Genomic DNA, 23250 nt, shown 5'->3' on the forward strand with positions numbered 1-23250 from the left:
TATTTCCTATATAAATCTGTGAATCAGTCTCTTAAACTATTGGTATCAGAATCAATAATTATTTCCTCATTTATTTATTATTGCAAAGGGGATGAATTAAAATCAGATTAAAATAAATCTGTATTCATTTTATTAACAATTAAAACTTTAATGAAACATATATCATGTATTAATTATATTCAAACAAATAGTGATTACTTATTGATCCTTTATTACTGAAACAAATGTAACTATATCATTTCATTTTCTATTTTACAGGATGAATCCTCAAAAGAAACTTACTGATCAATTGGATATACTCTTATATTCTTCCAACGGTATACATAATATGTTACATTCCATGAGCTGTATTGTTCCATCCGAATACATATGTTGTTCCGGAATAAATATTACATTGTTCCATCAGAAATAGTTACATTCTTTTTATTTACTTTAATGTGATCTAAACTCATTTCCCATTCCAACATAATTAGTACTATGATCCAACACAATTTGTTTAATAAAATGATGTTTATTAAATGGATAATGTATATAAGGTGGTTGTGAGTGTGAACCATTGGATATACTCTTATATTGATCCAAATATATACATAAATTGTACAAATTGTTTAATGTAACTATATCATTTGTTCCAACTTAATGTACCATTAAGTGGTTGTGAGTATTGAAAAAGGCTGTAGACTGAATTCTACAAAATTGTACCACTTGTTCCATATAACTATATCATTTGTTCCGAATTAATGTACCATTTGTTCCATTCCATAAACTGAATTGTTCATTAGAATACATATGTTGTTCCGGAATAAATATTACATTGTTCAATCAAAAATAGTTACATTCTTTTTATTTACTTTAATGTGATCTAAAATCATTTCCCATTCCAATATAATTAGTACTATGTTCCAACACAATTTGTTTAATAAAATGATGTTTATTAAATTGATGATGTATATAAAGTGGTTGTGAGTATGAACAATTTGATATGCTCTTATATTGATCCAAAGGTATACATAAATTGTACAAATTGTTTAATATAACTATATCATTTGTTTCAACTTAATGTACCATTAAGTGGTTGTGAGTATTGAAAAATGCTATGGATGAATTCTACCAAATTGTACCACTTGTTCCATGTAATTATATAGTTTGTTCCGAATGAATATACCATTTGTTCAAATTAAATGTAACGTCTGTCCCAAATGAATTATATCTGCTAAATATTGAATATATTGACATCTGTTAAGAATAAACAAATATAATTTGAAAAACCTTTTTAAATATAAAATTTTATATACAAATTCTAAAGTATATTTACAAATTCTAAAATATATTTACAAATTTAAGATACAAAATATGCTATTCTAAATTTAGTCCAGCTCCAACAACCCATTCTTTTGACTTCTTATCAATTTCTTCAATAAGCTGATTTATTGGATTCAAAAGAATGCTCCAGCAATAAAGAATTCTAAGCTTTCTAAAATCTTTTCCCTATAAAAAAAATGATATAATAAAATAAAATAATAGTAATACAAACTGTTACATAAAGAATTTACAACATATGCCTTAGAATTCTTTGTCAATCCAATATTCCACTCCTTCACACTCTGACCCATGTATGTTTCCATATGCTTCAAAAGAAAAATATCACAATCATTGTGGTTATTGTTGCTTCTCCACTTCATCCTCAGGATTTGCACTTTGTATGCACACATTTATTTTAATGAAGAAGCATCATTTTTTAAAACAAAATGAGCATAGGATTTTAACTACAACAAACAAATCAGAAAATATGTTATCACATATACAAAAAAAACAAAGAATGAAGTAAATCATGTTACAACATACCAATTGTTCTGGACAATCATCATACTTATCAGCACGACTGCTTTTTCGAGGGAGTGTCATATTATCCAATATTTCAACAGTCTTTGAAAGATTATTGACAACAATCAGATAAAAATGTGCATGAGAAATAACAGGGAAAAAACACCTAATAAACACCAAAAAACATTAGTATCTCAATACATTTTACAGTATTCAACAGCTGCTGTTCCACCATAAAACTTACCAATTCAACATCAGCCAAGTTTTTAAAATTGAAAAAAGAAAGTACAGTCTCAAGCCTTTCCTTAAAATTATGTACTCTTGATCTATTAGCTCCAGAAAACAGAAGATTCTACAAAATAATCAAAACAACATTTAGCACAACAATTATTTACAAAATGAAAACAAAAAACAAACTTACAAAGTTAAGAAACATACAAAAGCATATGTACTGAAAAAAAATCTTTTCGATTTTCCATTATATTTCTTCAATTCTTCAGTGTTCAAAATTGAACTCCAAGCATCCACAATATTATTGACAATATGATCATGACCAGACAGTGATAAAATCTCTTGTTTATCAATAAAGGTTTGTCCATCACTGAAAAATACATCACTTCAAAACAAGGAAAAAAACTATCAGTATATGCCAAAATAACATATAAATTCATATAACAAACATAACTTCAGCTTCTTACCTGCTTAAACCAGGACTCAGTGCAAATTCAATAATCCTCCTTTTACGACTATCAATGTTCTCCATCAACTTTGGATGCCGAGAAATAAATGGAGGACGGAGGTACTTAGATTCCTTAACAGTCCTCCTTACATGACCTCATCCACCATTTTCATTATCAATACCATATCTCAAAATAATATCTCCCAAATCTCGACGTAATTCATTCATCACATCTATACCGTAAGATGACCTCCTAGCATACTTATCCCACTAAAAAACATATCACAATTAAAATCATGCATCAAAACTATAACTTCAACATGTCATATATTAAAACTAATTGTTCCAAGAATAAACACCAATTGTTCAAAGAAGAAACACCAATTGTTCAAAGAATAAACACTTACAATATTGTCAATTTTCAACACTTTCTCAGACACTATATCATCCATATACTTCATTACATAATAGCCACATCTTTTTGTATCTTTCTGAGATGGAATATTCTGCAAAATAAAATACAAACAACTTAAAAACAATAAAAAACATACACAAATATACATACAAATTAAACACGTACCACAGGGCAAATCCATTTTACCAAAACCTTCTCATGATAAAAAGAAATAATAGATCTGCAAAACAAATTCATATATATGTCAAACTATTGCCTTCAAAAAATAAAATACATTATAAAAGAACATTTGATTATTAAACATACTCATCAACAACATATCTCCATTGATCATTTTCCAAGCCCAAACGAGAGTTCAATGGATGCAAAAGAAAAACACGTTTCCGTTCAAGATCAACGACAGTCAAAGTCCAATGATACCTGAAGAAAACAAACACATTAGTAAAACTATAATACATTATTAAACAAATAAAATAAATCATCAGTACAGACAAATAATGCATACTCTTTGTTTCGCGGTATCAGATACAAACATTTGTTGTCGGACTGTTCATATCTCTCTATCAAAAACTTGATCTTCTCCCCAATCTTATTAACTATTTCAAAATGATTAGTTATGTTTGGATCAACAAGGGAGAATGTGGTATCCAATCTATCATTATTCACAATCACATTATAAAGGTGCCTGTACAAAACACACACGAAACATATACAGTAAACATGCCATTCAAAAAAATAAAACAATATAATCACTAATACAAACATGCAATTATAGATAAAAAAAATACCTCATGTAATACAAAATTGGGCCACACCCTATTGGAGCTAGATCAGCCAATTCACGAATATCCTTCCTCAATATAACTGCTTTCACCGGATGACCAAAAATGTAATCTTCAAACATGGTAAAAACTGTCCTCCCATGACATAAATAATTGTTAGCCCATCTACACATATCGGCAAATTCATCTGGCTATCTTTATTCTTCTCCTTCTCTGCTCCTCCTCTCTCTTTTTCTAAACCTTCAGCTATCTTTCTCTGTACCTGCTTGTTATATTCTTCATTAACAGCATTATATTCTTCCCAAAAGCCAGACAGATTAAAAAAATCATTATCCTCATCAGATTCTTTAGATAATCTTCTCGAATGCTCACTTGCTGGCATTCGCTCAGAACGCTGGCTCATCCTCTCTTCCTTACTAACTCTGTACTTAGTAAAAATGTTTTCAACAAATGTATTCATCCGTACAGGTAAGTCATTCTCGTCAAACATATTTTCAGCTTCATCCACCAACATAAACATCTCAGTTACATCATTAGCTAACTTTCTAGTCGCTGATTTAAACCTGAAAGTGAATTCCTGCATTTATTAAAACACTATTTACTAATTTATCAAAACGAAACATAATCTTCTATATAAAAGAAAAACACAGATGCATACCATGAAGTAACTGGGACAGCCAGAAACTCCTTCTTGAGTATCTTCTTCTTCTCCTTCTTCTACATGCTTCTTCTTCTTCTCTTCTTCTCTCTTCTTCTTCTTCTTACCTTCAACGTTAGGGCCTTCACATTCTACCTCTGCTTCAGATTTCACTAATCTCTTCAATACAATTCCCTTGCCAAAACCACTGGCTTTTTCCAACTTAATTCTTTCAAAGATTAGAACATTATTCCACACAGAAGTTAGTGGAAAGGAACATGGCCTCAAATCAACCCCACGTTGCAAACGATCAAAATAACATATCTACAATAAAAAATGAGAAAAACAAATTATAAGCAAATACATAAATTATTCAAAATAAATTCCAACATATTAAAACAATTACCAGTATAAATGGAAGAGGGCCTGTGAAAAAATATGGATTAGAACCGTTCTTGAAAGAACGAACAGAATCTATAAAATGCTTAAAACTAAATCGGCACCAATCTAACTTCGAAATTTCAGTCACATTCATGCAACTGAATAAAAACTTATTGTACAACGCCCTATTCTTGTTTGAATGAATGCAAGAATTAACAACAATAACAATGAAGTTCCAAATGAACTCATCACAAACATCCACTTCCAACAGATTTTTCAGCCTACAAAGCACATCTTTATCCTTAGGACTGCCACTACTTAGACCAAAAGACTTCCTCCAAGTCTTTAAAAAATTACACCAACTATCCCCACTGTTACTATCCGCTTCCTTAATTTCCTTTCCTCCACATGGCATGCCATAAACACAATGAAAATCCTCTTCACTCAAATCAATCCGGTCATTACCAGGAAGAATAAAATAGCATTTGTCAGGATCAACAGAATCCACAACCTTGCCACAAAACATTCCATTAAGCTTCCCAATATTCAGACACAAAAAACCACCAAACCCTATCTTCCTAATGGCAGCTTTGTGTGTCTCTGGCATAGTTTTAACAAACTTAATAAATGTTGTTGGACCCACCCGCTGATTTAATACTACACCAGATAAATCTTGCTCCATAACAGAATATCAACTATCCTTCTTCACAATCCTTCTTCCACAATTACGGTTCACAGATCTAGAAGAACCAACTCCTTTCACAACCTCAACTTTATTCCTCTTCAATCTAGAACCACCAGATACTTTCACAACCTCAACCTTCTTCATCTTCAACCTAGAAGAACCATCTCCCTTCAAATTAACTCCAACTTTTCTTTTCTTTCCAACACAACCAGAAACAACATATTCATCATCTGCTTGTTCTTCAGATGGTGTACTCGCACTGATAACAAACTCAGGATCATTCATATTATCACGATCATCAGAACAACTTTCATCAGCATCAGAACAACTTTCTACGTCCTTCAAATCATCAGAAGAACTTTCATCAACAAGAACACCAATATTTGATGACTTTTTCTTCAAAGCATGAGATTTCTTCACAAATCTCTGTTTACTTCCTTCATCACTATTCTTTTCAGAGACCCTTGAAACATAAAAAAATAACAAAATTAACAACAATACTAGATCAACAAAATACATATATAGTTACAAACGAACTTATAAATTGTTCCAAACGAATACATATATTGTTCCAAATGAATACATAAATTGTTCGAAACGAATACATATATAGTTCCATACAAAAACATACATAGTTCCAAACGAATACATATATTGTTCCAAAAGAATGCATATATTGTTCCATAAAACATAATAAAATAGTACATGTCGTCATCATCCCCCATATAATCAGAGTTTATAGCATGAAGCAACGCAGGATCAATAACATTATCACGCAAACAATCTTTCCTACTAAAAGTAGCTTTAGACATTCTGATATAAACTGAAAAACAACAAAAAAACACATATACAAGTCAGAAAACTAACAAATGATAGACGGAAAGAATGAAAAAACACAATGAAATGCCGTTGAAACCCTAAAAAACAACAAACAAAATAAAAACAAAATACAAAACCTAAACAGAACATATAAACAAAAAAACGAAGAACATGCATAACACAATATCTAAAATGAACAAAGAAAACACATAGGAACTCACCGATAACTTCAAAAATACACAAACAGAGAGCCGAACCTACCGATAAAGAAAAAAATATAGGAAATCAGAGCCATAAATATTCAACAAAAAAAACGAAGGGAAATGAACAAACAACAAACATAAATACGATGAAAACAAACACGAAAACATACAGGAACTCACCGATATCTTCCAAAAAACACAAAATGCGAGACGAAACAAAGAAATCGAACCAAAAAATCAACAAAAACACGATCGGAAATGAAACGGCGCTATCGGAAAAAACGAGAGAAATATCAGAGAATCACCGGAGAAGAAATAACGAGAAAAATATAGGAGATTACAAATATACCCCTAACTTAATAACTATTTATACTAAGCGCGTAAAATTACAAATATACCCCTCCGGTTTTTACACAATTACTAAAAAACCACTGTTGTCACACAATAAGCCTTGTCACACCATAAGGAATGTGTCACACCTGATCTCTCCTCTATATATATATATATATGGATATATATATATATATATATATATATATATATATGGAATAAAATGTTTGGTATCCATTAAGAGTAGTCCGGTTGGGTGGTTTTGATTCTAAAGACCATATTTAGTGAGAAATATGGCCTGTGTACACAGTCTGAAGACCTATTGGGTATGTCAGTGAAGTATTGGGTAAGACCATATGGGATAGGCAATGTTAAGAGACGTCTCGTATATGTTGTGATTGAATTATAAGGGGGTGAACTCAAGAATGGATACAAGATTATAAGTTTTTGGTTTTTGGTTTAGTACCTTGACTATATTATGAACTTAAGTTTTGAGTATATTTTATAAGGTTTTGATTAAATCCTTTATAAACATATATATGTAGCTATATTAAGTAAAGTTGGTTTGTTAAAGGAATTTATTTTATAAAATGTTTACGAGCTGGTTTGTTAAAGCGATTTATTTGATTACGAGTTGGTTTGATAAAACATTTATTTGATTACGAGTTGGTTTGATAAAATATTTATTTGATTATGAATTGGTTTGATGAAACGTTTATTTGTTTTGATTCGTTTTGATAAGATGAATTATATATATAAAGTTATATAGTAATCAAGTGAAATATACAATTAAACCATCAACGTGTCAATCAGAGTGTCAACAAGTTAAAACGGCTCAATAAGTGAAGAGAACTACCGAAGTTAAGAGAACTACCTAAAATAGGTAGAACTACGTGGCTTTGATTCCCGATTTAAAGATCAAAAGAAGTTTGGGATACGTAGGAAGCTTGATAGAATTATCGAGTCCAAGCCAAATAATTAAATAAAACTTTAGGTAGTCCGAATAATTTTTTATATATTAGAATATAGGTTTGGCTGTTAGGCGTTTGTTATTCTATTTTCCTTTCATGCCCGATGCCGTTTACGGTCTGGTGTGGCAAGATATACCTTTCAAAGTTAGATTTTTTTGTTGGAGGTTAGCGCGAGACAGTCTTTCTACCCGAGAAAAATTAATGGGTCGCGGGATAGATATAGAGGATCAGTGTGTGATGTGTTTGGAGGACGTTGAAGATTTATGACATCTTTTTATTCTCCGTCCCCGGGTGGCGGAAGGCGGGTCTGACAGATGCGATTCATACGACATCAGCAGACGCAACGACTTTATAGATTTCTTCTTTAGATTGAGCGCAATGGAGGAGCAGAGTCAGTTCACCAAAGGAATGGTACTGTTGTGGCGTTGGTGGAGGACTCGGAATACGGTGCTTTGGCAGCAAATATCGCAGTCGGCTGATGAGGTCGTGTTTGAAACTGATCGGTGTCTGGTTGATTGTCTGTATTTGTGCCCACCAGCAGTGAGCGGGAACGAGGCGTCTTGTCTTCGGATTGCAAAAATACTTGGCACCCTCCTGCAGTCGACAAGCTTTCGTGCTGCACTGATTTGGAATTATTTCGCGTGCTGGGCAAGACGGGTCTGGGAGCAGCAATTAGAGATGCGGATGGGAGATTTATGGCAGGCAGAACGCTGGGTTTAGACGGCCTGATGGAGGTTCGAAAGGGAGAGGCATTGATATTATTACAGGCCATGCGCTGGGCAATTGAGAGGGGATTCACACAGGTCGTCTTCGAAACCGATTCTAAAACAGTTCTCGGTCCATTTCCTGACAAGGCAAGCAAATAGCTTGACCCATGTATGCATTAGCTCGGTCGGTTCAAAATGATGTTAGCCTTAGACTTTTTGATGTTTCTCCGAATTTTCTTGCTTTTTCATTGTTAAATTATTATAACGTTTCAATTCAGTAACGAAGGTTTTGCAAGTGCCTGGTTTCAATCACTAGGGATGCCTTCTAAACTAGTTCAAAAATTTGCATACAAGTGGAGGTGTGTTTTTTTTTTTATTGAGTGAGTTTAATAACGATACAATTAATAAAAATTGAATAAAAATAAAGAATGATTCTTTAGTCTACGTTACTTTATTTGTTATCCCACTTTTTTTTTCCTTTGATAAATTTTGTATATAAAAAAATAGATAAGATAATTTTCCATTAAGCTTTTTATCATTCAACCTCTGCCATCTCTAAAAATAGCTATCTTAATTTAAGTATTGTATTATATTATTTTTGCAAATAACCCACATGAATCATTTCAAGTGTTTTTTTTTTGAAGCAAAGAATTAAATTTCATCTGAGATATTGTTATAAAATTTTCTTCTCATATACTATTTTATTATTTTTCTTAATAAACTATATAAAACTAAATTAATTAGACAGAAATGTTATATGCAATACCATTAATTTTAATAATGATATTGAAAAAATTCTCTAACTTGAATGTTACTAAACCACAAATGCTATTTTATTGCCAATTAGGATTAGTCCTGAGTAGTAAAGAGTTCAACCTCTTATTATCGTGTTTCAAAGCACAAAATCACATAATAGGGTTGGGAAATATTTCTCCAGAAAAGACTGTTTTCTAACCTTGGTTACGAATTGGTATCATTACGGCGCACCAGACACCATAATGGTACCAATTCGTAACCAGGGTTAGGAAAACAACCCCTTCTTGAGAAATGTTTCTAAACCCTGCCTACTTGCAGGGGCGAATCCAGTATGGGGGTAGTGGGGGCAGTTGCCTCCACTGATATTTGTATTTTTTTAAAAAATTCAGGTATTAATTTTTGAAGTTTTAGAGCTTTGCCCCCTTCATCAATAGAGGTTTAGGGTTTACTGGTTCTATAATTGAGGACGAAGAATTATTTTAAATTTAATATTTTATTTTTATTTTTTTAATTCTGTTTTAAAGTAAAACAACATCGTTTTATTTAATTAGAACTACGTTGTTTTGTTTACAACAAAAATAAAAAAAAAATAAAAAGTAAATATTTAAATGTAAAACTAAATAGGTCCTAAAATAAACGAGCGGTCTCTCTTACTTTCTTTAATCTCTTTAGTTCTCATTCCTCAATTTCTCTTTCTTCTTAAGCCTAAATTGAAATCCCTAATCCTAACTAAGATTAAATCAAAATCGGCAGTCAATCCCTCCGTAGTTGGATCGTTGGTCCGACACTTCATCTCCGACCTTTACCTCTCTGCTTTGTTTTTTTTTTTTTTTTTTGCTCCTATTTGAATTTTGATTTGATAATTCTGCTACTATTGTATTTGAACTTGAGCTTTGATCTCTGGTTTTCTATAATTATTATTTTTTGGATAAAAATTATTTTAGCCGTATTATTTGCCCCCATGATGAAGAATTCGTCCCTGCCTACTTGGATAATTTTTTTTTTTTTAAAAACTATCCAAACAAGGGATTAATCCCTAGTAAAGAGGGAATTTTGGTGAGTTGGAAATGGATGAAAATGGAAATGGAAGTGGGATAATTGATGACTTTAACAGATATTTGTTCTTGAATATTTTCTTCTTTTGATGCATTTTTTTTTTCTAGGGGAGGAGTTTGATTGCGGTTGAAGGGAATAATAGTATTGTTGTGATGTGATGTGATGGGGATAAGGAAATATACATGTGGAAGTTCACTCACTCTTGTTATTTTTACTTGGTTATTACAAGTTTGAGTTCGTGTAAGAATCCTAGGCCATATAATTAATTGCAATCTCATCCCATTTTCTAACCAAATTTCAATAATTTGCAATTTGCACAGATTAGACGGATATAATGATTTTTTTGTTGAATATAATCTTACAATTAATGACTAATTAGTTACAGGACGTCTCTAGCATTTGGTAGGCCCTAGGCAATTTTTGTATTTTTTTTACAACTAAATTTAATATTAGTCTTGATATTACATATTATGTGTAACACATAAAAATTAATCAAGTTTAAGTTTTTTTAAGTTTTAAATCGAATAAAATTTCTAAATTTTTCAATTGAATATAGATTCTTTCAACACTGAGTCATTAGTTTAACTAAAACGCATTTAAATTTCTTTAATTTCTATTAAATTGATAACTGTATAAAGATTTTTACATTTTTTCAAGAGCAAAATCCAAGTTTCTTCTCATCAATCACGAGAAAAGCGAGCAAACAATAGAATACTAATTTCTAGAAATTAACTCGGATCTAATAGTAAGATTCTGTAGAGAGAAAAAATATATTTAACATAGAGATTGGTGAATTGAGTCGGCCTTTATTATTTATTACAACTTTGTGAATTTAACCCACGTGGTATGATTTGATAACATTTAGCCATTGTGGTATGATTTGATAACATTTGATCCATATAAATATATTATTTTTCCATTTATCCGAGGACCAAACACCACAAATTAGGATAATATAGGAGCTAAATGTTGTTAAATCATATCACATGAATCAAATGCTATAAATTAGGATATCGAAAGGTCAAATATCACCAAATTATACTATGAGGATCAAATGACAACATTTTGGATATAAAAGGGATCAAATACGACTTTAATCATTTGTATTGTATTAAGTGTTACACTTTTGTTGATAAGCTTGAGCAGGAGTAAGATTGACGCAGCAAAGTGTGCTGTCAACACAAAAAATTGGAAAAAAAATAGAAAGTTGACATGTGTGTTAATTGAGGGAATTTTTTAGGGTGTTGTTAAATCCAGCCCCAAATTCCCACCTCTAGTCCTGTGAAAGGACGAAAATACCCTTTCATGGGTTTTGGGGAGGAAAAAGCTATTTTTTTTGCTCTCCTAACACGCGGGCGTGTGACTATCACGCATCACCGTGTGGTCGGGCGTGATAGCCCCACACCTCACCGTGTGGTCGGGCGTGATCGCTACACGTCCGACCACACGGTGAGACGTGGGGCTATCACGTCATACCACACGGTGAGGCGTGATAGTCACACGCCCGCGTGTCGGGAGAGCAAAAAAAATAGCTAGTCCGCTATTGAATTAAATCCGTAAATACCTGTTACGTAAAAAAAATTAGTCCGTTGTTGAATTAAACCCGTAAAAAAATTAGTCCGCTAGTCCATATCTAGACGACGAGCAGGTGACGGGACGGATTTTCCCCCGATAGTAGGCCGCTCCGTCTACAAAATTACACTAAATTAATCTAAAAATTTAACATATAAATTATAATCGAATTAATATCAAAATTTCATATATAAATTAAACCTCAAATTAATGTAAACATTTAACAATTTAATTAAAACGTAAATATAATTTTTTTTTTTAAAAAACATTTCAAAAACCCCTCGGGCGTATGAACATCACGCCCGAACCATAGGTCGGGCGTATGAACATCACGCCCGACCTATGGTGCGGGCGTGATAGCCTCACGCCCGAACCACAGGTCGGATGTGATATTCATACGCCGGAACCGTAGGTCGGGCGCGATGTTCATACGCCCCACTGCGATTCCGGCGTTTTTAAAAAATCACCCACAGATTCAATTTTTAACTTAAATCAAAAAAACAAAAACGGTAAATCTTATTATTTTCGCTTTCCCTTTACGGTTGTTGTTACACTCCATGTTTTGGTTCACAAATTAGTCCGGATTTGATCAAAGAGTGTGTAGGGTATTTGAGAGGTTTTGTGTTTTTTCAAATTTTGGGTAAAGGGTAATTTGATCTTTTTACGGAGCTAGGGGTGGAAATTCATGGCTGAGTTTAGTAATCCACATTTTTTAATACAAAAAGAGTTAATATATCATAGAGGTAACTAGAAATTAGAGGCCTCACAAGCTGTGAGGCCCTAGGCCGGCGCCTAGGGGAACTCCCCCTGGAGCCGGCCCTGATTAGTTATATAGATTAACCTATTTCACAATTTTAGTTTTGACACAATTTCATCTCTAACATTAACAAGCTGAGTCAATTTCTAATATCATTAACGAAATTCTCTCTTTGATCATAAATTTTATTATATTTACTGTATATGTGCTCATGTTACTATTCATTAGTAACAAATCAAAGATGTATACATGCATATAAATTTCTTTTATTTTAAAATAAATAGATAATTATCTCGTGTTATGCATGTGTATAGAACAAAAATAAATTTAAAAAATTCAAATATTTCATCGAATTTAAAGATGTTTAGTCTCCAAATTTACTATGAAATTATAAAAAACGTAATTTTTTTTGAACCAGATGATATGCAACTGGTATGTAACACGAGAACAAAATATCTGTATTTCTTAATGATGTCTGAAATTGTCATAACTTATTAACGGTCATGGGTAAAATTAGAGGTGGCAAAATGACACACGACCCGATTACACGACACGAATTTTTAGTGTTAGTGTTGAGCTTAATAGGTAATGGGTCATTTTTGGGTTGACACGAAACTGACACGCTAATTTTTGGGTTGGGTTAGTGTTGATATGTGAACCCGAAAACGACACGAAATGACACGGATATTGAAAATTATTGTTATATTCTCTCGTGTTTTTTATGTCACTTTATTAATAAAGATAATAAAATTATAATTATTAATTGCAAATATTGATTTGAATTTCCTAAATTGTTATAAACACATTACATGACCCTCTAACATGATATTATCGAACTTTTCGATAATTATTGTTAACATACTAATCTAAAAATGATATAAAATGTTTAAAAACAGTACCATATCTTCTTATATTTTTAAGAGTTATTATTAATATATATGCATAACAAAATTACATGTAACCCGAAAACACGACACGAAATCGACACTAACCCGAATAGGTTAACATGACTTTGACACGAAAGTTTTTGGGTTGGGTTTGGATTTACTCTTTTTGACACGAACCCAAAATGACACGACACGAACACGACTCGAACACGATAATTGCCAGGTCTAGGTAAAATTATAGTATCTATAATGTCAGGAGTAAAAAAAGATTGGGCTAATAACATTGGAAATATTTTGTAATTTATATTTTCTTATCATATTTTCAATACAGTTTTTTCTCTTAATTAATTTTTTAACTATTATTGGTCTTTTTCTTCGTTAATGATTGCATTGTAAAAATAAGCATTTCTGTTATTGTTTATTTACAAATTGGATATCATATATACTATAATTTTACCCATGATATTAATAAGCTACAAATATCCTAAGTCTCCCTCTCCACTTCAGTCAGAGGATCCAGCTAAGGCCACTTTGATTTATCCAGAGTAGTGGGATTCCAAGAGGACCAAAAGGGGAAGCCGTTCAGATACAATGCCCCCTTCGTGGGCCTCCCCTACTTATCTACAAGCGGAAAGATAAAAAATCACTCGGGTTTGAACTTTTATTGCTGGAAACTTTATCCTTCACAGACGACTTCCAATTTGTAGGAAAATTTGAAATCCATAAGAGTCATCTGTATATGATCTTATGGAAGGTGCCCAAATCCTTCGGAATACGTATCCAGTAAGCTCGATGTCCAGATCTTCACATACCTTGACTAGCCCCAACAAATCTAACCAGTCGCTGGGGGAGAGTTGAGTGGGGCAAATGTCAAACTCAACCAACCAAGATGTTAACTATATTAGAAAGGAAGGGAAGCCGAACCTCATTCTCGAAGAGCAGCTGATAAAAAAAAAAACCCAAAAATCCATCTAGGACCTGGGTTACTTGATCCCAACTAGGAGAAGCAAACCCCAAGTGTTCGAATTCTGGGTATCAAAAGAGTAGCCCAGCCAAAGCAATGTCATCTAGAGAAGAAGGTTGCTCAAAGTTTTCAAGATTGTGAACAATATGTTTTTTCACTTTCTACGAGGTTTCACCAGTTTGAGGTTCCTTGCGATCCATTGTAAAAATGAAATAAAGCATAGAAGGAAGAAAGGTATGGTAGGAGAATGCACTTATTGGAGAAAAATGGATGAAAAGCTTGGAATATTGCAGGAAAGAATGAGCAGAGAATAAAGCAGCAAAGATAAAGAGAGAAGAAGATGTCGAAATGGGCGTCTTATAGAGCCGAGAGGAATAAGAAAGGTGAAATGACAGAAAAGGGGCAATAACCATTGAAGAGACTAATCGTCGTTGCAGGCATCCTGACAGACACAAAAAACAAAGTCAATCAAAGAGTGCCACCTAGAAGACACGTGCCTTAAAAGAAAACAAGTTTCGAGGAGACTCGAAAGACACGTATGCATAAAGAAAATTGGCAGACCATATATCGAAGCAACCAAAGATGAAAACAACTGGCTTGCCTCTCCAATCTAAATTGAACTCTATAAGAGTTCAGAAAAGATGGTTGGGGACATATGATATCGCATAAAACAAATCAAATGCGTGGCATCTCAAGAGCCTTCAGATCAACCAGCACGTATGTCAAATTAGGCATTCAGATTTATTGAGAGGCTTCCATAAAACGTCTCCTTCCTAAAGAAACTCACATGCGTCTGGGTCAAAGACTCCACGTCGTGGAGAATTTCTCCTAGAACCAGACTCCCAGTGGGAGAAGAAATCCTCGTATTGAAAGGATTCCAAGAAGACAAAGGATTCGACCCAACCTTATATATAGGCAGGTAGAGTCACATCTTATGGTATGTGAACTCTATAACTCACAGACAGTCTTTACTCTTCAACCATTCCTAAAGCACCTATTGACTTAGACATCAGAACAGGCTCGTCGGGCTCTGGTCCCTCTCTGACGCTTGGTTTTACTGTGCATGTTCAATCAGGAAGATCCAGCAAGACGTTGGACCCTCCACCACGAGTTCATAAACACTATTATCAGTTACTCTAGCTATTGGAGTGGTCATCTTCATTAATGGTAAAAGAAGTCATTATATTAATAAAGTGCAAAGTTTAAGAGTCATAATATCTGATTTTGAAGTTGATGAGTCATAGTAAAACTAAAGACAAAGTTGGCCACTGGTGTGAATTACCGTTATATAATAAAGAACAAATGAAATCATTTACAAATAAAATGAATTGTACTGAAAATTTAACCGAATAAAGGGTTAAATTCACCCTTCAACTTGGCATGAATAGTCAATTTAGTCTAAATCAATCTTTGGGTATCAACTCAGTCTTCAAAAGTTGGTTTAAGGGTCAAATTAACCCATAGTCAATTGTCTTCCTCTCCCAATTCTATTGGTGTGGTTGAAGGCTTGACTGGTGATACTAGATCGGGTGATTGATCCGAAATCCTTCCGCTGCACATCAAGAACGGGATCTGCGCTACAAGAGGTAATCCGTAAACCCGTTTACTTATTTGGATAAATATATATGTTGTGAATATATGCTTATCCTAACATTGGTATCAGAGCCATTGGATCTAGTATTCCGTCTTTACCGCGAATCCGTTTGCGTTTGAATCTTTTTTGAAAGATTAAAAATAATTCATTGTTATTATTTTTTATGATTATACACTGGAATTGATTGATTGCGTGATTAAATTGAATTAGGGTTCGATTTAAACGTTTTTTACTCAATTAAACTCGTTTTAGGTTTCTGATTACCTTCTGATTTTTCGTTCCGCTCGTCAAATCGAAAAACCGACCACACCATCGAGTCTAGAGACCTCGAAAACCCTAGGTTTCATATATTTTTCGTCGCCGGAATCGGCCGGGAAGGCGGCGGCCTTCACGCGCCACCTGGGGGGAGAAAACGCATGTCTCCCCCCAGCCCGCCACGCGGCAGGCGCTGGTTGGCCAGCCGGTGTTGCGCTGGCGCCAGCTGGACCAACCAGCGCGCGCCACGTAGCAGAGGCCCCTCCACACGCGCCAAGCGCATGTGGGCGCGTGGGGCCTCTTCCCGTGACCAATGTTTTCCCGTTTTTTTTACAGAAACGCATTTCTGAATTTTTCTGATTTTTTGCGTATTTTTTCAAAAATTTTGGATGAGCAGTTTATACAATCTCTTTTAATTAGGGTTTTTCGGGGAGATGCCTGAAATGTTAAGGAGATCTGTGATTCGTTCCTTCCCTCGCCCGTTCCGTGCATGGAAGAGATGGAAGATTTTTATGTTGGTTAAATGAACCATTTTTGTTTTTGGTGTGGTTGTGGATTTAATTTTTAGAACAAATTTTTTCTTTGGGGTTTATTATTCCAGTGTTATAACTTTTGTTAGGATTTCTATTGGAATTTTTATTTTCTAATGGATTTTTAATAAAAAAAAAATTCAAATATGTTTGGATAATTTTTTTATTTATGATGTGATTATTCAAATATGTTTGGATAACCATTGGGATCCTAATTTAATTATTATTCGATTTCGATTGGATAATTTTTGGTATGTTGGATTGAAATTGATGAGCTTGAATAATTTTATGTGAGCATTTAATTGCGATTTATTAAATCAGTGATTAGTTATTATTGATTTAATGATTATCTTCGACCTTAGTAGTTAAGATTAGTCAATATTAAGATCGAAATAATAAATCAAAAGTCATCTTAATTCCTTACAACAACCATATTTTTGTAATAAGTTGCAAAATCGTTACTTGTGAGTAACAAAATTCTCTAAGCATTAATGTATCTAATTAGTTGGATCTAATACTAAAGTGTAAAGGGTAATTTGAGCCACTTCGGTCTCATTTTCGAATCGAAATTTAGAATGAAAATTTGATTGATTAGATATAAGTTGTCTAGAGAATTAATGCATGTATTGAACCTTTAATAACTTCTTGCTAAGTCGTGTAATACCATTGTAGATCAGTCATCAATGGCAGCAGCTAGAAAGTCTATAGTTGCTGAACTCAACAAAGACCTGAAATTAAATGGGGATAACTATGAGGTTTGGTCAATAAAAATAAAGTATGTGCTTGAAGAGCAAGATGTGCTTGCTCACTTGGATACGATTATGGCCGAACCTGAGGATGGTGCAACTGCTCAGCTTCGCCGAGATTATACGGCATGGAAGAAAAAGGATTCCACTGCCCACATCATCATGCTGAGTGCCATAGATGATGAGTTCACTAGGCAATTCTGTAAGATTGAGTCAGCCAAGGGCCTATGGGATGCCTTAAAGGAGAAATTCGGAGGTGTGTCTCTGAATAGGCTCCGCTCATTGACAATTAAGTTTGACACTTACAAGAAGAGGCCTGATCATACAATGAAAAAGCATTTAAGAGAAATGTCCAACATGATTAGTGAGCTGAATGAAGCAGGTCATCAGTTGACCAATGAGCAGAAAGTGCAAGCTGTTATCCGCTCTTTGCTAAACAGTTGGGAGCACATGAAGGTGCACCTAACCCACACCGAATCAATTCAAACCTTCGATGTTGTTTGTCGCCACCTTGAGCTAGAGGAGGATCGCCTGGCATCGATTAAGATCAATGCTGAAGCCCATTATATGGGAGCCCACTCAAGTGGGAGGCGTTCCAATCCTCCAAGGCAAAAGCGTAAGCGCTTCTATGGCCAGGGCAAAGAGAAAGCCAAAAAGCCTGTGAATACAGAAAATAGAAAGGGAAAGAGAACAAAGAACAGAAAGAAACTGAAGCTTTCACGTGTGAAATGTTTCAACTGCTAAGAAAAAAGACACTATGCAAATGATTGCAAAGTTCCTAAGATACACTACGCTAACTCATGTGTGAGTGAAATAAATGTATCTAGCACTGTTCTTATAGCTGAACATGATCCTTTGTGGGTTGTTGATTCAGGTGCAACGGACCATGTGACGAAGGAAAGAGAGACCTTTGTCGAGTTCCGACGAATTCTAGTCGGTTCAAGATGGATCTATGTGGGAGACAACTCGAGAGTTGCAGTCGAAGGGATTGGCACATGTAGATTGAGTCTACATGGCGGTCAAACTCTCCTCCTACAAGATGTTCTCTATGCTCCGAATATTCGGAGAAACCTTATTTCTGTGAACTCTTTGTTAAGAATTGGATTTGCCTTTCTTTTTGATAATAACAGTTTGCATTTAAGTTTGGATAATGAATTTTATGGTTCAGGATATGTACTGAATGGTTTGACTATTTTGGATGTTGAATTATATGAATCCAATAATTTTTCTATTACTACTTCTTCTTCTGTGGATAAAGATGTTAGTTTATGGCATGCTAGGTTAAATCACATTGGCCAAGGTCGCATGAATCGTTTAGCCAAAGAGGGCTTACTAGGTAGTTTAAGAAAAGTTGAATTACCTCCATGCGAACCATGTCTTAAAGGAAAAATGCATAGAAAACCATTCGGGAAGGGTACTAGGGCAGAATTTCCTCTGCAATTAATTCATTCTGATGTCTGTGAATGTGAGGGCTAGGCATGGGGCCTACTACTTCATCACCTTCATAGATGACTATACAAGGTATGGTCATATCGACTTGATGTCTCACAAGTGTGAAGCTTTGAGTTGTTTCAGAAAGTTTATGAACCTTGTTGAAAATCAACTAGATAAGAAGATCAAAGTTTTGAGAACTGACTGAGGTCGAGAATATCTTTCAGATGAATTCAAAGCTTTATGTGATAAGAAAGGGATAGAGCATCAGTTGTCTATCCCATACACTCCGCGGCAAAATGGTGTTGCCGAGAGGAGAAATAGAACTCTCCTTGATATGGTTCAATCTATGATGGCTGAAGCAAACTTGCCTATTTCCTATTGGGGAGATGCTTTGCTAACAGCTACATATGTTCTAAATCGAGTGCCCTCCAAGACTGTCACTTCCTGTTGAGCGATTTCCGCAAGTGCACGGTATACGCTTGTAGTAATAAAAGATATCGAACCCACAGAGAACGCCTTTTAATGAAAACTTATTTTGAATCGGTTAGATTTAATTTTAAGGTTTATAATATGGAAAATCGTTTAATTGGATTTGGTTTTGAAATTGCTAGAATAAGAATTGGACTAGAATATGTCGAATGTTAGAAATCACTTCTGATTTAAGGGTGAATATACAAGGAAAAAACGTTTAGTTCTTTAGAAAAGTAAATAAATGTATTCGTTTGCATTAAGCAAAGAAAACAACTTTAAACTTTGTATAAATTGTAAAAATGTAATAACGTAAATTCCTCTAATTAAAAGGCTTTGAACTGCAGACAGTCCTCCTACGGTCGGGTTAGATTGCTACCTTAACCAAATTAATACTTTTTCAAGATATCAAATTGTCTAAGTGTTCAACAAAGTTTCCTTGTAATGATTTTGAATTCAACTACGTTTTAATGAAAACACTAGAACTCACTTCGGATCATTTACCAAAGTGCTACATAAAAATCTATCGAATAGAATAAACTTTATTAGATGAAGTATGGATTTGATACAAGTTTACAGAGAACAAGAAGCATGGAAGCTTTCAACGACTTTTAATCGAACAGGTTGTCAATCCTTTCCTTGAACCTCGTTAGAGTTTGTCAGGCTCCGGGGCGAATCCTCTACTAAATCTTCTCGCTGAATCTTCGGAATAGAGACTGGTCTATCTACTACCAAAATGTAAACTAATATGAACAAATCTAAACGCTACTGTGTTTGTAATTATTTAATAAACAATGTGTGGACATCATATTGCTTTTTACAAAATCGAACTTCTAATCTCTGACTCATTTCTGAGTCAGAGTTTCTGCATAACTCCTGCACTAATCTTAAAATCTAACTCTCTCATTATGTTTCAACTCTCAATCAACTCTTTATTTATAGATGTTGAAGAGTCGTGATTGAAGTGTCGTGTCCGTTGTGAAGGGTCGTATCCTCTGCGAAGAGACGTTTCTATCCACCCGAACGAACGCGTTTCTTGGAATTTAAACATGTGTATGTTGTGCTGTAAGGATTTTTGATCTTACCGAGAATGGAAATTCTCGGCCGAGAATGAGGGAGCAGTTTTTGGTCTTCGAAGCGAAGGAGAGAGGCGCTGGACTTTAGCGTGTCGTGACCGAGAATTTGGGATTCTCGGTCGCGGCCCACAATTCTCTACCGAGAATAGGAATTATTCTCCCGTTTCTGACTTCGTTCTCATCTTCCTCGTATCAGTGTGCTGATTTCTTCGTCTTTTGGCTCCTAACTTAGGGTTTTTCCTTCGTTTTTGACCTCTTTTCGTTCCTATTTGGATTTTACCAAATATTTAGGTACCTTGCATGAAAGAAACATATTCAGACATAAAAGTACTCTAAATAGATATAAACAGCACAATTTCATAGCAAAACTGATGTAAATATTAATGATATTTTAGTTATATTTTGGGCTTAACAAATCTCCACACTTAGTCTTTTGCTAGTCCCGAGCAAAATTTCACTGAATTTATTCTTTAACTAACCTCCTTATGAAAATAAAACATATACCTTAGTATTACTTTTTAAATTAGTTAAGCCGAAAAGACTAACTTCGCATGGCAAATTTATATGCAAAATATCAAACTAACTAGTATAAATACGATATATCATTCGTCTTGTATTTCAATTTTAAAATTGAAGTATTCGGGACGAAGTAAGCACGCATGTTGTTGAGTCTTTCGTCTAAAGGCATTTCAAAGCACAAAATTTCCTTTCCCAAAACTAAACTATTATATGAATTAAATACTTAGGTTAATTTATTTGCTTAGTTACGTCCGAGATAAGGATGGTCTCGATCGTAACTTTATATGCTTTTTATTGCTTTTGTGTTCGCTTAAGAGGTACCGACCATGCCATGGGTGGACGCAATGGTTACTTTAAACTTAAACACGCTTAATTTTTGCTTATAACTTTAACGTTCATTCCATACCTCGATTGTGATAAGGTTGGTCTCAATCGTGGCCAAAAGTAAACGGTACTTAATTTTCTTCCCTTTCATACCTCGATTGTGATAAGGTTGGTCTCAATCGTGGCCAAAAGTTAAGAATTCAACTAATTGATTAATTAATATGAATTATAAAATTTAAATTGTAAATTGGGAAAAAGAAAGATAGCAAATTCATCCTATATTGACTTAAAATTCAACATGTATTATGGCTAAAGTTTCCTTAAAAACTTCAATTGGTGTTAATATAAGACGAAATCAAACCGAGCTAAAAATTATTAGTTCAATTTAATGCCTATAAACCTAATTGAAAATTTAAAATAAGATTTATTGTATCATGAATTTTGATGATATAAAATAGAGATTGAAATAAAGAAGTTTATTTACTTAAATACATTTACTCGAGACGTTTTTTAGTTAAAATCGTATCGAAGATTTGTGAAAAATATAAAAAATTTTACCCGTATAGAAATATTATTTGTAACAATAATGATAACCTAAAAATAATCATAACTTAAAAAATTTTAAACATATGAAAAATAATGGAAAGTTTAAATAAATTGTGTTTTTAAATTGTGTTGCAATATATGTTGCATTTGCATAAAACAAGCGTTGCATTTGAAAATATTGTTTAAATTGTTCGTTTGCATTCCTTGCATTTATTCGTACGTGTATAAATGATATATGTATATCTCCTCCCACACTTAAATTGGACCATGTCCTCATTGGTGCAAAAATTGATAAAACATGAAAAATTAGTACGAAGTAAATCATACGAAATTAGAGAGAAATTTAGCAAAGGAAAATCATCCAACATAAAATTAAAATTGTACCAAACATATTAAAAATAAATATAGTACCAAACTTAAAATGAAAAATAACATAACAAGATAAGGAAAGGAATAAAAGAGGTGATAAAACCTAAGCATGCGGAGGCGAATCCGTCGGAGATGGTGAGGTTTCAACATTTTGACGACGGAAAAATGATAATAACCGGTATCAGGTGGACGTGTGCTCTCTCCTCAAAGTATGGATATAAGCATCCACCTTGTTTTATCGTGAACTCATCTTTTGATTATTCTCCATAATAGCATCGAACCGCAAATACATTTGCCGGTGGTGGGCACACAGTTGGTTCAAAATTTGTGTCAAATGAACATGATCATCAACAATGTGCTTTTCTTCAACATGCTCTTGTGCTTGTGCTTGGGCGTCAACATGTTCCTCTTGCGCACCTTCATCATCTTCATCATCATAATTCATAACGTCATCCTCACCAAAATGTGTCTGCTCATTACCATCCTCTTTAATACCATTATAATGTGAACTTGGAATACCAACATCGAACTTGCAAAATTAGCCAACAGTGGGTAACCATTAAATGAATGTGTAAAATTGCGGCATAATCCAATATCGGAAAATAAGGAGGAGTGAGTGATTAAAAACTACTCCATAATACTCGTAGCATCCAAAACAAAACCCGTGATCAAAGTACGCATAGTAACGTGCTTATTGGTTGAAACGAAAACATGGACTCAATTGTCAAAAAGAAGTCCAATGCTATCTACCACTAAAAACCAACAAACTTTAATGAGCGTGCGAGTAGCATTCTTGGGATTAAATCCATCCAAACTAGGCAAATTATGTCCAAACCGGATTGCTTTGAAAATTGATGGCTTAACAATAAACTATTTTGTATGATATCCAAACTAAATACGCATCTCGTCATCCCCAACTTCATAAATTGGAACCGAATTCCTAAATGTAATCCTCTCATTCCTT

General features: G+C 33.8%; 1 long non-coding RNA gene across 1 annotated transcript; it reads right to left on the reverse strand.

Annotated features, from left to right (window-relative positions):
- Positions 1-2705: 2705 nt before the first annotated feature.
- LOC136202744 (uncharacterized) lies at positions 2706-3456 on the reverse strand. The gene is made up of 3 exons (XR_010674562.1): positions 3424-3456; positions 3084-3138; positions 2706-2773 (listed from the first exon to the last, which is right to left on the reverse strand). It is a non-coding gene; the product is annotated as an uncharacterized lncRNA (long non-coding RNA).
- Positions 3457-23250: the final 19794 nt, after the last annotated feature.

Source organism: Euphorbia lathyris, chromosome 8 (genome assembly GCF_963576675.1).
Source record: "Euphorbia lathyris chromosome 8, ddEupLath1.1, whole genome shotgun sequence".
NCBI classification, from domain to species: Eukaryota; Viridiplantae; Streptophyta; class Magnoliopsida; order Malpighiales; family Euphorbiaceae; genus Euphorbia; species Euphorbia lathyris.